We start from the raw sequence: 14,776 nt of genomic DNA on the forward strand, positions 1-14,776 counted from the left end.
AGAATCATTTTTGAAATCAAGTGTTAGAGTTCGTTTCTAGTTTAGTTGCGGTGTCAAAGACTGAAGAACGAAGACTGAAGACTGAAGACTGAAGACGGCAGTTACCAACTGAAGTATCAGTTGAAGACTGATTATTTAATGCGCACCATGGACTGATACTAAAGTCAAGTATCAGTTGAACATTCCTCTTGGGACTGATCTTCCAACGTTCAGAGGAAGCCACGTACGCTCAAGTACAGCCGCATTAAATGCAGAGATATCTCAATATCTTATCTCTGCAGAGGTCATTCCTATCTGGTGGTTACTTTTCAGAGATGTCACATCTCCTGTCCATCAAAGAGAGCCGTTTCCACACAGACAAGGAACCTCGAAGATTGAAGCCTCAGCCCAAATTCGAATTGCTCTCCAACGGAAGAAATCTTGAGGACGATTTACGCCAACAGATCTATTCAAGAGTTCTCCTACAAATAGCGCTCGAGGATCACTTCAATCTTCACCGATTCAACGACATAAGCTGAAGCTCTGCCGAAATAGCTACTCAGCCTAAAGCTTAAACCGCCCAAAGCTTGAATCGAAGAAGAGAATTCCAAAGCCAAAATCAGTCACTGCTGATTACATACATTCTCTTAGACCCTAGGCATATATTCTGTGTACCCAGAAGCCAAAGGTCAAACTTGCTTCAAAGAACTTGTTCTTTGTAAGTATAGTTGGCACTCGTTTAAACCTCTCCCCCATAAGAGTGTTTGAGTGACTCAGAGTTTCAGAAGGTGTTCTGAACTCTGATAGGGAAGTCTGAGCACGAGGTGTGCTTAGCAAGGAAATCCTGCGCGAGCTGTGTAGGTGCTGAAATCCTGCGCGAGGTGTGTAGGTAGGGAAACCCTACGCGAGGTGTGTAGGTGCTGAAGAGAGAGCTATCTTCAGTTCACGGTTTGCAGTGCACCCGGGAAGCACTTGCGGAGTGGATTGTTGGTCTGATCAACCAGCCGTGGATGTAGGAAAGAGTTTTTCCGAACCACGAAAAAGTCTCTGTGTTATTTACAGCTTTCAGTTTTACATTCATATCTGTGTTATTTCAATTGATAAAACTGAATGCTGACTAACTGAAAAGAGAAACCTTAATCCAACTATCTGCTCCACCGAGGCTATTCGAAACTAAGTTTAATTTCCGCTGCGTATGATATCAACCTGACTCACTATCCTCTGATAGTAAGGAAGAGAGATATCATCTTCATCTCTGCAAACACGACTGAAGCCCTTACGTGGATCAGTTAAGTTCCAGTGACTTAACTGATAACTCTTTACTGAAGAGCTTTCAGTATCAGTCGTCAACCCTGTTAGTCAACATTTATTTCGTTTAAACAGGTGTCTTGTTTGCGTGTAAAGTTTCGTTTCTATCTCTGACTGAGATCCCTCTGATTGAGGTTTGTAGATAGAAGATAAAAATAGCCCATAGGTGTATTCCCCCCCCCATACACCTATTCGAGACCCCCCGGACCCAACAGACCTCACTGAATTTATTCTGGATTTCCAGTTGCTGTTGTAGGTGAGTGACTGTTGATTCAAGAATTGCAATCTTGACTCTCAGCTCATATGAAACTTCTTCTTGAATGAGCAGCCTCTCTTCCAGCATCTGAACTCTTTCATCAGTGGTAGTTTCAGTAGGCTATGGTTCTTCAGCTGGCGTCCATTCTTCTGTTTCTTTGGCTGGAGCAGTATGGTACGGTGGAGATTCATGGTGGATTTCGAAGTCCTCAGCATTATCGTCTTTGAGAAGACCTCTGGAAGTGAGGTACAGTCTGAAGTTGGGTGCCCAATCGTGGATGCCATCCCAAACATTTGTGACTCTGAACTTCTCAAAGATGCTATTCTCCAAGACTTCCATCTCTCTTTCAGTGAGCACTTCATCAATCTCCTTGTATTGGGATTTGGGTAGGGTTTTGACGAAGATAAAGAAGAAATAGCTGACAAGAGCTTGGAACTCTTCAGGATTCAGGGAGGCTAAGACAGTGGGAAAAAGGGTTGTGACACAGTGTTCGGACAGTTGTGTCACGAAGTTTTTGAGAAGGGCAGTTTGATTGACAAAGTTTGAGGATGAAGATGCGGCATTGACGTAAGTGACTTCATCAAACTTTCCCTTCTTGTTGAACCCTTAAAGACAGTAATGGAAGAAGCCTCTGAGAGGAAGTTCTTCAGATTCCGTTTCTCTTTCAAATGTTGCTCGTGTCTCCTCTGTCGTTTGATTTCCTTCATTTGCTAGAGGGATAGACGGTGCCTGTTGTTGAGGAGTTCCCGTGCTTGGCATTGGAACTTCTTCAGGAGATTTTGGTGCATCCTCTTCATGTTCCTCATTGTGAGATTTCTGAGGGGTGTCCAACGAGATCTTGACTGGAGACGACACGCTTTCGAACTTTCTTTTGGTTGAGCCTCGAGTTTTGTATCGTGTCTCAGAAGTGAGGAGAGGAATTTCAGTCGAGATACTGATATTCCCTCTGAGTGAACTTTTATGTTTTTCAAACAGATGGATGGTGGAAGACACTTGAGTAGTGTTCTTCCAGAAGCAAGGTGTCTCCTTAGCACTATGAAGAATGAGTGCTGAGACTCTTGTTCCTTGACGCAGATGTTTTGTGGAGTGGGATTCCGTCTTCTCTTCAGCGAGAATCTGAATGTAGGCCTCCTCTCAGTTGAATGGGCCTTTCTGCATCAGGGCGATCAACACAAGTTTGTGTGGTCTTGAAAGATGACCAGGGGATCCAAGAGTGCCAAACCAACATTTCTTGATCATCTTGGCAATGGGTCTGAGATGAAGCTGAATTCTTGATATGCTCAGAACATTGGTGATGATGCGATCAGAAGGTGCATTGCTTGTCAGTGCTTCTTTCATGTGCTCTGTGGCTTCTTCATCGGTGAAGAATGGAGCTGGTCCATCATTTGGAAGGTTGAACATTTCTCTCACCGCTTTAGAAATGTTGATGGACATCTTGGTTGATTCTGAGAAGCCTTCATTTGTGAAAATAGAAATTTCTGTTTTGAGTTCACCAGTTGATTCATCTGTTTTGATGTTGTCGTAGAATTCTCGGATGATCGACTCGTCGAGAAGAAACTTAGGCGAGCATTGGACGAACTTTATCCATCCATGTCGTTCTAAGATCTCGTTGATCTTGTTGAAATCAGCAAATAGTTGGAGTGACTCCAATGTAGCAATTGATTCGTAACAAACAACTTGTTCCGATGCTGATTTCCCCATTTGAATCTTTGAGAGGTTTTCTGCAAAAGTCTGATGATTGATTCTCACAGAGATAGAACTGTGGATTCTTACTGTTAGTCTTGCAGAAAAAGGTATACTCAAGAAAATTTGGTGCACAAAGATTTCTTTGAGATTGAGTAAATCTTTAGTCGAAGATGAAACGTTTTTGAAGAGAGTGTGAAAGATCGTGCAAAAGGCGGTTTCAATAATTGTTTGAAATCCGTGCAAATGGAGTCGTGACACGTGGATCACTCCGCTTGTTAGTAAAAAGGGCGGGTTCGTGTGATCGTGTGACAACCGTTTTAAAATAAACGTGCACGTGTCTATTTCATAAAATAAAGAGAGTAAGCATTTAGACACGTCAGACTAAGCACAATACAGCCGAAAATTATTAAAGAAAAACAGTCATAGATACAAGTGACATTGTTGAGAGAAGCTTACACAGTGATTATCACTAGTTTCGTCATTGTTTGAAGTGTAAGTTCCCCCTGAGTTTTATGACTGATTCTCCTTTGTTTTCGAGTCCGTTGGCCGTTGCTGCACACTCCTTTCACGTTCCATCTTTCTTCTGTGCTGTAGTGATTCCTCATGAATCACTCTTTCAAAAACTTCTGACGCCATTTTGAATTCTGTCTCTGCTTCCTTGAGACGTTGTAGAAGTTCTTGTTTCTGAGACTGAAGAAGTTTCAGTCTGTTGATCAGTCTGCGCTCCTGTACATCTCTTTTGTTTGCTTCGTCTTCATCTGAAATGAAGTGGCGCATGACGATCCTTCGAGCATCTTGCACAAGATCAGTCTCTTTGGTGATCTGTTTGTGCTCCCTAAGGAGATTTTCAAATCTCGTACTTAGGTGTTGATACTCTAGTCGTGTCTGATCATATCTGCTCGTTTCTTCTGATTGTGAGTGGGTTGGACTCATGTTTACTTCTGGAAAGATAAATCTTTCTTATTCATCAGAATCCAATGATCCCAACTCAAGTCCGCTGATTCCTCGAAAATATGTATAAATATAATCGCTGGAGGAATCATTCTTGTTCCTGTACATTGTTAGAGAAAGTAGGGAGAAGCACACAGGAAACAGGAAACGAACACAGAGCAAGCAATCTCAAGAGTAGTCTTGAGAAAAGATTTTTGATCAAAGACAGCGATTCCCCAAAAGGATCTAGTTCAATTACAAACTAGTCAGATACAGATAGTTCTTGCGAACAACCTGCTCTGATACCAATTGTTAGGTCCAGGGGGTCTCGAATAGGTGTATGGAGGGGGGGGAATACACCTATAGGCTATTTTTATGACTATCTACTGACCTCAATCAGAGGGATCTCAGTCAGAGATTAAAACGAAACTTTACACGCAAACAAAGACTCCTGTTTTACTGAAATCAGTTTTGACCAACAGGGTTGACGACTGATACTGAAAGCTCTTCAATAATGAGTTATCAGTTAAGTTACTGGAACTTAACTGATTCAAATAAGGGCTTCAGTCGTGTTTGCAAAGATAGAGATGATATCGCTCTTCCTTACTATCAGAGGATAGTTCAGTCAGATTGATATCATACGCAGCGAAAATTAAACTAAGTTTCGCAATAGCCTCGGTGGAGCAAGTTGTTGGATTAAGGTTTCTCTTTGTTGTTAGTCAGTGTTCAGTTTTATCAAATGAAATAGCACAAGTATAAATGTAAAACTGAAAGCTGTAAATAACACAGAGATTTTTACGTGGTTCGGAAAAACCCTTTCCTACATCCACGGCTGGTTGATCAGACCAACAATCCACTCCGCAAGTGCTTGCCTGGTGCACTGCAAACCGTACCCGTGTACTTGCCTGGTGCACACAACCGTAAACTGAAGATAACCTCTCTTCAGCACCCACACACCTCGCGTAGGATTTCCCTGCTAAGCACACCTCGTGCTCAGACTTTTCACTCAGAGTTCAGAGTACCTTCCTGAACTCCGAATCACTCAAACACTCTTATGGGGGAGAGGTTTAAACGAGTGCCAACTATACTTACAAAGAACAAGTTCTTTGAAGCAAGTTTGACCTTTGGCTTCTGGGTAAACAGATATATGCCTAGGGTCTAAGAGAATGTATGTAATCAGCAGTGACTGATTTTGGCTTTGGAATTCTATTCTTCGATTCAAGCTTTGGGCGGTTAAGCTTTAGGCTGAGTAGCTATTTCGGCAGAGCTTCAGCTTATGTCGTTGAATCGGTCAAGATTGAAGTGATCCTCGAGCGCTATTTGTAGGAGAACTCTTGAATAGATCCGTTGGCGTAAATCGTCCTCAAGATTTCTTCCGTTGGAGAGCAATTCGAATTTGGGCTGAGGCTTCAATCTTCGAGGTTCCTTGTCTGTGTGGAAACGGCTCTCTTTGATGGACAGGAGATGTGACATCTCTGAAAAGTAACCACCAGATAGGAATGACCTCTGCAGAGATAAGATATTGAGATCTCTGCATTTAATGCGGCTGTACTTGTGCGTACGTGGATTCCTCTGAACGTTGGAAGATCAGTCCTAGGAGGAATGTTCAACTGATACTTGACTTTAGTATCAGTCCTTTGCACGCATTAAATAATCAGTCTTCAACTGATTCTTCAACTGATACTTCAGTTGGTATCAGCAGTCTTCAGTCTTCAGTCTTCGTTCTTCAGTCTTCAGTCTTCGACACCGCAACTAAACTAGAAACGAACTCTAACACTTGAGTTCAAAAACGATTCTAGTCTATTACAAATAAGTCCTATGAATTTTGGTATCATCAAAACAAGGGTTAGGATATTCCATAAGGTTCCCAACATCTATTAGTCATATAAGCATACAAGCTCACAATACGTTCAGTAGAATAGCAGAAATGTTCGTCATCTTCTGTTTGTACTGTTGTAGGTGTATCCATAAAAAATTCTGTTGGATCATAATAATTTTGGTAGGTATCTCGTTCATCCTCGACTATCATATATGCATGATGATACAAGCCATCATAAGGACAACATCTTCTTCCACACACCAAGCTACATTTTTTGCTCATTTCTGATTTTTGTTTGGGCGTTGAACACTGATGTGTGTATTTTAGTTACCTAGTTTAGTGTGTGTTTGCTATGATTTTATGTGATTTTACATGATTTGTGGTATTTTGAATGTAGGAATTGAGCGAAATTTGGAGATGATCTTGTGAATGGAAGAAATCGGAAGAAGTCGAATTTTGGAAGAAGTTTGTGGACTTTTGAAGAGAGGATTAGAGATTGAGCTTAGATTAATTATTATACATTTATTTAGCCCAAAACTCTTTTTAATATTTTGTTGGGCTTATTTTGTAGTGGCCGATCAGCCCATGTCTTTTGTGGAGTAGGGCGGCTGCAATTAGATGGAAAGGGATTAATTCCCTTGTGTATTTAATAGTGGAGGCAGCCGCCACTTTGAGCAGAGTTAGTTTTTTGGAGAATTAGTCATAATTACATAGCTTTTGCTTATTTCAATTCTTAGGAGTTTTGACTTTATTTCTTGGAAGACAACTTTGGCAGAAGACGTGGTTTTCGGTTTTGAAGTGCAGCGATTAGTTTCTTCGAATTGCAATTTATTTCGTTAATTTTGTGTTTGTTAATTTCATGTTTGCTTTTATTTATTTGATTGTTCTAGTTTTAATTATGAGTAGCTAATTCTTTAATTCGGCGAGAATAATGAAACACTAATTTATCAATCTGTGAGACCTAATTGAGCATAAAATTGGTTCATATTGATTTCGATTTATTCCTAGGGTTTAAAGATAATTCTGATTTTATTTAAGCCTGATCAACTTAGATTTAATTGGATTACAGTCAATTAGCACCTCCAATCCGTAATTATTGGAATAGGGCTGATTAGTGATAAAACTACCATGTTCGTAGTAGGAATAAATTGGTGGATTAATTATTACTAGCGTATCTAGGATAATTGGTCTAAATTGGGTTCCTTCATCGTAATGCTATTAGAATATTAAATCTAGGTCTGGCGTCTCCAGCTAGGTTATATTTTAATAAGGGAAATAAGCAGGTCTGGCGTCTCCAGCTGTTTATCGACACAGTATGTAGGAATTGGGGTATGTCCGTTGCGTTTCACGGTATCCTATAACTGGTTGGTTGATAGGGATTAATTAATCTTTGCGTCGATGATCAGAGCTTTGAATTACTGTGGATTTATTCGAGCCGAGTTACCCTTTTATTGATTTATTTCAAGAGTTATTTTATTTGATTTAATTTTGTTTTCTTAGTTTAATTAATATTTTCTCCCAAGTTAAGGCGTGGTGGCATCACCGTTTTTATAGATTTAGGGAATTGAATGGTTTTTAACTGCTCTCTGTGGGATCGACCCTGCTTACCATTATACTAATTTATTTTGGTAATTCCGCAGGAATTATTTGGTGGTTGGCGACGTCCACCAAATTGGCGCCGTTGCCGGGGAGCGGTGTTAATTAATTCTTTTCCCTTTTTCTATTTTTCTTTTTTTTTATTTTCTTTGTTTATGAGCAGATCGTCCAAGCCAAACCTTCTATTCGATAGTGAAATTGAGAAGACCGCGAAGAAGCTAAGGAAGGAGGCGAAGGCGATGAAGCTACTGGATCTGCTGGATTCACAGGCTGACCTTCCCATTCGACCAGAACAGTTCGTCGAGGAGAAACCCAGTTCTGTAGCTGCGGAAGAGGTTCTGTTTGCCCAAACAGACCACGACTCGGAGACAGAATCAGACTATGAAGAAGAAATCGACTCAATTTCGGTTGCAAGTACTGAGAGTGACATGGCTGACGATCCGAGACTGTGCGATCTCTTCAGCCACGAAGCTAATGACCCCCCAACCCCGATCCGGATGCCGGCGGCTGCTACTGCTATAGAGATTAAGCTTGGATTGCTTAATGTTCTTCCTAAGTACTACGGGAAGAAAGGAGAAGATCCATATAATTTCCTGAGCGAATTCATCAAGATCTGCAAGGTACAGAAGCGCCCCACTGATGTAATGGAGGAACACTTCAGATTAGCTGCTTTTCCCTTCACCATGACAGCAGAGGCGAACTCTTGGTTCGCGAGTCTCCCACCGTATTCTATCACTACATGGGCGGAGATGAAAAGGCTATTCCTGGAGCACTTTTTCCCTCCCACCAAGACGAATGCGCTAAAGAAAGAGATCAGTGGTGCCAAGCAAGAGTATGATGAATCGTTAAGCGCCTATTGGACCAGATTTAGGAGATTGGTGGATAGTTGCCCAAACCACAAGTTTTCTGAGGGTGACTTGTTGCAGTATTTCTACCAAGGGATGACCGTTGACACTAAGAATTTGGTGAACTCAGCAAGTGGAGGGGGATTTTCCCAAAACACGGTGAGTGAAGCCAAAAGATTAATTCAACACTTGGTGGAAGCTACGAGGGAATATAAGGAACCACGCATCCAACTGCTCAAGCTAGTTCATCAGATTTTGAGCAGAAGTTCGAAGCAAGGATGGGGAAATTGGAGAGAATGTTGAGTACTGTGGTGGAGAAGGTTGCAACCGCTGGACAACCGACAGAAAAGCCATATGGAGCATGCGGTAATTCAGGCCACACGAGTTTGCAATGCACAGGGGATGAGGAAGAGTATCAAGCCCATGCAAATTCTTCCCACAATTTTTACAGCTGTGACGCGCCACTACCCCATTTGCCCAAACGGGACCAGTACGCAAACAATCACAATGCTCCATGGAGAAACCATCCTAATTTCCGATGGAGAGATCCCGAGTCGAAGCAGCCACCAGCGATGCAGCAACCACAGCAGCAAAACTACCGTCCTCCACATCAAAGGACGGGGTACCAAGCTCCACAAACTCAGCAACATCCGCCCGAGAAGCAAGGCAAGTCACTTGAGGAGATGATGGCGGACTTGATTGGTAACCAGCAATTTCTGCAAAGTAATGTGCAACAACTCCAACAATCCCAAGCCGAGCAGCAGGTGCAGATTGAGGGGTTGGCTCGTCAAGTGTCTCAACTCGCAACTTCCGTGAATCAACTCAAGGGCCATCAAGGCAAATTGCCATCGCAAGTCCAAGTGAATCCTCAGGAAAGTGTGAACTTGATCACCTTGAGAAGTGGCAAAGAATTGGATGAACCACCAATCAAGAAAGTGGAAAAAACTCGAGAAGACGAATCTGGCGAGAGCAACTGTTTGCCCAAACAGAACAATTCTGAAGAACTAGTGCTCACTGGAGGTCAATCTGGAAATACGTCTCGTTTGCCCAAACAAGACGGTGAGTCCGAAGCTGTGCAGAAAGGAAGGGAGGCAGAACGAGAAAATGTTGAAGATGATTCGACCAAGGAGGAACCAATACTGAGCCTCCGCGATCCTAAGTTTGTGCCACCAGTACCTTTCCCAAGAAGGTTAGCAAGGAAGAAGCCTGAGGAAGAGATCAATGACTTCATGAAGATATTTGGAAAGTTGGAGATTAATCTTCCTTTCCTCCAAGCACTCAAACTCCCTCATCTCAGCAAGTTTTTGAAGGACTTCATCGATGGAAAGTCTAAGAAATTTGGAAAGATTGTGATGGGCGAGAACGTGTCAGCAGTGATACGAAAAGAGTTGCCGCCCAACTGCAAGGATCCAAGTATGTTTTCCCTGCCATGTTTCATCGGTGATACTAAGATTGAGCATGCTATGTGTGATCTAGGAGCTTCTATTAATGTCATGCCCTAAGCTGTTTATAATAACCTAATTGGTGTGAAGTTAGTGGCTACTAAGGTGGTGATTCAGTTGGCTGATGGGTCACGTGTTCATCCTGAGGGTCTTCTAGAGAATGTTCTTGTAAAGGTGCATGATTTTGTTTATCCTGCTGACTTTTATGTGGTGAAAATGAGTGGTATGCAGTCGAAAGAGTCAGCCGGTGTTCTGTTAGGTCGTCCTTTCTTAAGGACCACTAGGGCACTCATTGATGTTTATAGTGGTACTATTTGTTTGGATTATCATGGAGAGAAGTTCACTTTCAATATTGATGATACCATGAAAAATCCTCTTGTTGTTAAAACTGTTTGTGCCACTAACATTACTGACCCTTCTGTCCAAGAACATCTTGAGACTAAATCTGTGCAGGACAAGTTGGAACCGACCTTGATCAAAAGAGCAACTGGTCTTGATGCTCGTGGGATGAACAATGAAGAAGTCAAAGAATCTACCAAGTCTCTTCATGCCCACCCGAAATTGGCAGATTCTGGAAATACGTTCTGTTTGCCCAAACAGGACAAAATTCTTCATGATGACCCGAAATTTACAGGTTCTGGACATACGGTTCGTTTGCCCAGACGGAAGCCACGTTATAGAACTCTGCATTTTAATGTGGAACCACCCGACTTAAAAGATAAGTGTGAGGGGGAGCTCCGTTTGGAAGCCTATAATACCAACATAGGGTATGCAGATCTAATAGCGATAACTTATCACAAGCATCGATTCTGGAGAACATTTGAAGTCGGTGAAAAGGTCCGATTCATGCTTGGAAAGCAATGGATAGGTCCTTTTGAGATACAGTCTGTTTGGCCAGGCGGACCAGTGGAGATTAAGAGTTTGGCTACGGCAAAGACGTTTGTAGTCAACTATCACAAGTTGGAGCCATATTGCGATGCATCTCATATGACAACAGTGGAAGAAATTCCATTGTCACCTCAGACGAGATTCTGATTGCATCAATAGTCTAGCCAAAGACTTTAAATAATGGCGCTTATCGGGAGGCAACTCGATTTTCTTTCCTTTTTATTTTCCCGTTTTGCCTTTCTCTTCCTTTATTTTTGTTTCGTTCAGTTTTCCTTTTAGTTTCTTAGTTCCTTCTTAGTTTTAATTTTTGTTAAGTTTCAGTTAAAAAAAAAAAAAGATCGATGGGAACATGGCAGCCCTACAAGAGAGCATTGCGAACTTGAGCGCCACCATTCGACAGGAGATGAGGCGGCGGCGCACACGGTGATTTCCTTCCTTTTCTTGTTTTGTTTCGCTTGTTTCTTGTGTTGTCTTTGTGTTTTGTGTTTCGTTGTGTGTCTTCGTCGTTCCTTACTTATGCTTTATTTTGTTTGCTTGAGGGCAAGCAAAATCTAAGTGTGAGGGGGGCGTCTTTGAGTTTGTGTTTCGTTGAGTTAGTTTTTATGTTGAGTTTTGCAGTTTGTTAGCCTTAGGATTGTTGAAATGTTAGTGATGAACATGCTGCCGAATTGGATTGTGTGATGAACTTAAGATTTGACACTCGAGAATTAGGAATTGGTGATTGAAAATTCTGTGTTTTGTTGGATGATATTCAGAATGACAAATAAGAGCAACAATGAATAAAAAGCCACATACAAGTGAGATTTGAGCCTATTAGAGTAGAGCAGCCTCTACTATTTTATTCTTGAGTGGTTTGTTATTCATGAGGTTATGATATGTTGTGTGTCATTGGTAATGCATGATAGAAGGCACTAGGGTAGCCCTTTTGGCTTGCTTTTCATTTCTTACCTATGCATTCACCCCTAGTGAGCCCATTGCAGCCTTGACCATGTTCTTTGTTGTTAGTCACTAAAATAATTAGCCAAGGCCTATTTTGGACTCTCTCTTTGACCCTATTGTGCATGTTTGAATTGAATTACATCCTATTTGAATTCTGGAGGAAGTTGCATCTGTCTGCCCAAACAGAATCCATGCTGAAAACTGTTCTGAACCGTGGAGGAACGATCTGTTTGGCCAAACAGGGACTATTGTTGATGGCTGGGCTAAGTTTTTCTGTACTGAGCTGAATTGTGAAATGATTCTCTGTATGTGGTTTGAATATGTGAATAAAAGGTGCTGAAAAAAAAAAAAGAGAAGAAAAGAAAAGAAAAGAAAAGAAAAGAAAAGAAAAAAAAAGAAGAAAAGAAAAAGAAAGAAAAAAAAATGCACCAAGTTGAATTAGTTGAGCATGCAGTTGATTGTGATGATCTTGTTGCCCAAGGATGAGTTAGTGTTTGTTCCTCGTATGCTTAGTGTTTTTGGATGTGATTCGGTTTTAATATGCACAATACTTGATCTTCAATGTTTGAGCTTAGGACCCATAGGATCTTGCCTACATCATTGATAGTCCTTAACCCCATTATAACCAATGAGAAAAGTCATTTTTGAGTTGCTATGTGACCACGACATATCACGACCGATTGGATCTTCCTTCTTGAGTGTGAATTTCCAAATACATCTTTGAGAGAAGAGTGAATCTTGAGAGGAATTTGTTGTTGCTTAATTTGGACTCGATAGACAATAAAAACACTTGTTTGATATTTCCTCTTCTTGATTTGAGAGTTGAAGATCGATTGTGAGTTGCACGATTTGAATTGGCAGTAGGTTTTGTTGCTAGTGTTTGATGATTCTTGGCTGCAATTGTCTGTTGAGTTAGTCGTTTGGTTTGTCTGTGTCTTGTCTCGTTTTCTTTTTTATTTTCTGTCTTTGTGTGCATGTTTGTGGTGTCTATTTCCGTTCGTTCGTTTCTAGAGTCTTCGTGTCAAGGAAGGGAGTTGCTTCTAGTGGCTGAATTTCACCATTAATTCTTCTCTTATTTCATACTTGAGGACAAGTATGATCTAAGTGTGAGGGGATTTGATGTGTGTATTTTAGTTACCTAGTTTAGTGTGTGTTTGCTATGATTTTATGTGATTTTACATGATTTGTGGTATTTTGGATGTAGGAATTGAGCGAAATTTGGAGATGATCTTGTGAATGGAAGAAATCGGAAGAAGTCGAATTTTGGATGAAGTTTGTGGGCTTTTGAAGAGAGGATTAGAGATTGAGCTTAGATTAATTATTATACATTTATTTAGCCCAAAACTCTTTTTAATATTTTGTTGGGCTTATTTTGTAGTGGCCGATCAGCCCATGTCTTTTGTGGAGTAGGGCGGCTGCAATTAGATGGAAAGGGATTAATTCCCTTGTGTATTTAATGGTGGAGGCAGCCGCCACTTTGAGCAGAGTTAGTTTTTTGGAGAATTAGTCATAATTACATAGCTTTTGCTTATTTCAATTCTTAGGAGTTTTGACTTTATTTCTTGGAAGACAACTTTGGCAGAAGACGTGGTTTTCGGTTTTGAAGTGCAGTGATTAGTTTCTTCGAATTGCAATTTATTTCGTTAATTTCGTGTTTGTTAATTTCATGTTTGCTTTTATTTATTTGATTGTTCTAGTTTTAATTATGAGTAGCTAATTCTTTAATTCGGCGAGAATAATGAAACACTAATTTATCAATCTGTGAGACCTAATTGAGCATAAAATTGGTTCATATTGATTTCGATTTATTCCTAGGGTTTAAAGATAATTCTGATTTTATTTAAGCCTGATCAACTTAGATTTAATTAGATTACAGTCAATTAGCACCTCCAATCCGTAATTGTTGGAATAGGGCTGATTAGTGATAAAACTACCATGTTCGTAGTAGGAATAAATTGGTGGATTAATTATTACTAGCGTATCTAGGATAATTGGTCTAAATTGGGTTCCTTCATCGTAATGCTATTAGAATATTAAATCTAGGTCTGGCGTCTCCAGCTAGGTTATATTTTAATAAGGGAAATAAGCAGGTCTGGCGTCTCCAGTTGTTTATCGACACAGTAAGTAGGAATTGGGGTATGTCCGTTGCATTTCACGGTATCCTATAACTGGTTGGTTGATAGGGATTAATTAATCTTTGCGTCGATGATCAGAGCTTTGAATTAGTGTGGATTTATTCGAGCCGAGTTACCCTTTTATTGATTTATTTCAAGAGTTATTTTATTTGATTTAATTTTGTTTTCTTAATTTAATTAATATTTTCTCCCAAGTTAAGGCATGGTGGCATCACCGTTTTTATAGATTTAGGGAATTGAATGGTTTTTAACTGCTCTCTGTGGGATCGACCCTGCTTACCATTATACTAATTTATTTTGGTAATTCCGCAGGAATTATTTGGTGGTTGGCGACGTCCACCAAACACCCATAAACAAATTACGAGAGACATTTTCTGATGTGGAATTCTTTGAGAGGTAGGAATTTGACATAAATTTGGAGAAAATTGCGATTCATAAAATTGAGAATTTAGTTGATTTTCATAATTTGGAAAAAAAAATGAGGAGTCGGATAAGATGAAAAATTTGCAGAATCTTGAGGATTATGATAATCTTGGGAGTTTTGTTGATTTTGAGAATTTGGATAATAATAATTGGGATTATTTGGATTCATAACTTAAAATGGAAACAAATCTGTGAGAAAAAAATTCAACGAAATGTGAAATGAAGAAAGAGAGAGTTTTGTTTGGGTGTGAAAATATAATGAAATTAGGCTATATTTATAGAACTAAAAATAAGAAAAATTTTAATATATTTTTTATAAAGAAAAATCATTATAAAATTTTATCTATCAAAATATTTAATACATCAATCATAATTTGACATGTGGCATCAAAAGATAAAAAGTGGGAATGGGTGACTTGGGGCGGCAGAACACCCTCTGGTCACGCCTTTCTGAAAATATTTCTCTTACTTTTTGGAGAAACATTTCTGAAAATATTTCAAGATATACTTCTATAATTGACTCTCTTATT

This window comes from Salvia miltiorrhiza, chromosome 3 (genome assembly GCF_028751815.1).
Source record: "Salvia miltiorrhiza cultivar Shanhuang (shh) chromosome 3, IMPLAD_Smil_shh, whole genome shotgun sequence".
In the NCBI taxonomy this organism is placed as follows: Eukaryota; Viridiplantae; Streptophyta; class Magnoliopsida; order Lamiales; family Lamiaceae; genus Salvia; species Salvia miltiorrhiza.